The sequence below is a fragment of the Parasteatoda tepidariorum genome, chromosome 1, assembly GCF_982258835.1.
Source record: "Parasteatoda tepidariorum strain Cologne lab strain chromosome 1, Ptep-v5.0, whole genome shotgun sequence".
NCBI classification, from domain to species: domain Eukaryota; kingdom Metazoa; phylum Arthropoda; class Arachnida; order Araneae; family Theridiidae; genus Parasteatoda; species Parasteatoda tepidariorum.
Genome location: NC_141755.1, coordinates 112,344,456 through 112,347,653, shown reverse-complemented (window position 1 = coordinate 112,347,653; position 3,198 = coordinate 112,344,456).

Here is a 3,198-nt window from a genome sequence, read left to right as displayed (position 1 = left end):
TTTATCGAGTGGCAAGTATAGCTCGTTCACCAGGAGTTGGCACTTGGCTCCGCCTTCATCACGTGGTATGCGACGATACTATTTCGCTATTTTTGGGAGTAGGTTGTGAGCAAACTTGAACAATGTTGCTATTTGGCGATCGTTTGGCAAAAATATTTATTTCGCAAACTTTATGTGCATTTTTTTAACAATAAATATTTCATAAATTTGATTATATTTTGCACCATTTCTTATGATATTTCTTTCTTTTGAGTGAATAGTTTGTCCTTTATGAGCCATTTCGCTGGGAGAACAACAGTTTTTAAATTTAAACTATATTTAATTAGCTAGTGTAACAAAAGGTATAATAGCAGATGATAAAGCAAAGTAATGACTGAAAAATAATTCACTTTTTGTGTTTGGCGCAAATTAAGGGTTGTCTCAATTTCAACAACAGAGATGTTTCTCTTCTAACTCCCACGCTGAAATGAACTCTGCGTCCCAGGAGGTGGAGCCAAGTCTCAACTTCTGGTGAACGAACTATACCTAATTATTTGCGACGGAACTTTCCGATTTTTATTCCTTATTTCGATATTCAAGGCTTGGGAGGTGCGCGGGGATTGAAATAAAAGAACTTTTCATCTGGATGATCGGTGGTTTTATCTTAATTGTGTTGGTGTTTGCCTTTCAGTTTTGTGACCGATTTTGTAGTGTTATTCAGTGCTGATTCATAAAGTATTTATTTTTTGTTGTTACGTACAATGAACGAGTATTCATCAAGTAAATAGTAAAATGAAGTGTTCGTCCGCGTGTCTCCAACTTTATTATACCAACATAACTCTTATGACTGATATTCTTATATTAGCGAGTTATAACTCTCCATTTCATTTATGCTTAATCCTGACAATAGGTGAAGGGGGCAATTTTTGCCCCAAATCCTAAAATTCTTTCAAAAGTTTCAATTGGGTACTTGCACTTCGAGAAGAATATCAAATATCACACATGTGACCTACGACGTCAGCGCCAACTGATCATCAATAAACAAAGTGGCATATCAAAGTTTTTCCACATGAGTTAGAAATTTAATTAACGTGAAGTTAATTAAATACAGTGCATTATCTCACATTTTTTGAAATATAATTCTTTCTGAGATTTATTATTTACTTACGCATTTTATTGCAACACGTGATATATTCTTGTTTTGTGTACCTGGCAATTTCGATGCATAATTAGTTTGTTTATGTTCTGCATGCCTTCGTGTTAAGTAAGAAATACACGGTGAAAGAATTGAAATCATGGTGAAAGAATCTTTGTGAAGGATTATAGAATGTATCACTTGAAAATTGATGCGTGAGGTAAGATAACTCGAAATAGAATTGAAAGAACGATTGCTATCCCAAATAGAAGCCACGTTTTAACAACCAATCAGGCTCGAGATACCGACACTGCGTCACTAACAGGTATCCCGTTATATCGTGTGGGTGGAGAGTTTAGCTCCTTTGAGAACAGCGTTAGAAAAATCGCATTATAATTGATGCCAATGATACTTAGATAATTTTAGTAATAGATAATAATTTGATACAAAATATAAGGTATATACTACTTACATTATATTAAATTATATAGATATTATGTTATATATATTATTTTATATTATATATATCATATTATGTGTATATATATATATATATATATATATATATATATATATATATATATATATATATATATATATATATATATATATATTATATGAAAAAAGAGAATAGGGTTTTGCAGAAATATAAATAATAGGGATGGTTTTTCAATGTATATTTTTATTATGTTTTGTTTATGTTATATTACTGCTCTGCATAAACATTTACAAATTGTTATACAACTTGCAAATAAAATGATATAAAATCTAAACTTTCCACAAAACGAGAGATATAAAACGCTGTTAGGAATGTCTTAAATTGTTTCCCCCTCCCAAAAGAAGAAAATAGTAATGGGTTTACTTATTGCTTAGTACTATTTTATCCTCTCATTGTAATCTTTGTGAAGAAAATTAATTTTTTTTTTATTCAAAGCAGAATTAAACATGAGAACCATTTTAAATAACTACGATCACCATATAAGCACTTTTGTTTTCATTCTAAACAAAAAGAAAAATGATAGGCTTCCTTCTGAAGAAAATGTCAGAAGCCCTAGAGCACTTGTTTTCCTTTCACTTTAGTTTTCCATGAGCAATTTAAATTATATACTTTGAAATAAAAAATATATATATTTGCTCAATTTTTTCCAACTAGTTACCTTTAATATTAAAATGTTCTTTTATTTCCAATTCATGATAATAAAACCTTCCATTTCTGTATTATATGTACTTAATCACTTATTATGGTTTGTTTTACTATTAATGTCTTATAAATTAATACATTAATTTTACATCGAAATGTCCGTTTTCCTTGTCTATAATGTTCAATCATCAAATACCTTGAGAAAGTTCACGGAATTGAGAACTTTCTAATTATTCTAAACGACGATACGCTTACCAACGCCCCACATGTAAAAAAAAAAAAAAAATTATATAAAGTGTCGGATGTAGTATTTTATTCACGTCACATTTGAGCTGCGCAATGGGCTATTGGCGATGGTCTGAGAAGCGTGCCCGAGGATGAGTCGATGACATGCCATCTCAATTTAAATCATTTGCAGTGGATTATCAGAGGACTGATGATCAACCCAACATTTGGGTTTGTTGCCACGCCCGTTGGCTTCTTGGCGTCATTGTTCTCAGCCAAGAGTCAGTTAATGTAAAACAACCAAAGAGCACATACACTTAGATATTTGCATCTCCGCAGTGCTACCATCAAAATAAAGTATTACAGTCCACAAATGTCCAAGTTTGATTTTATGCGCATCCATCGCAGAACACAGGGCTGATAATGCTTGCAAGTGACGTAGTGCGGACATCTCGATCCTGATTCGCTATTGAAACATTGCATTTGTTTACGTTAGCAACTGTTCTCTTCATTCGATTTCGAGTAAACCAAGCCCGTCAAGTACCCATTCTCTTTAGTAACACAACCTATATTCTTTCTCAAAGATTTCAATTCTTTCACTATATATTTACACAAAGACAGGCAGCCATATAGAACATATTATGCATAGATTTTAACACAAAACAAAAACATGTCACGTGTTACAATAAAACACATAAACAAATAGGAAAGAAAGACT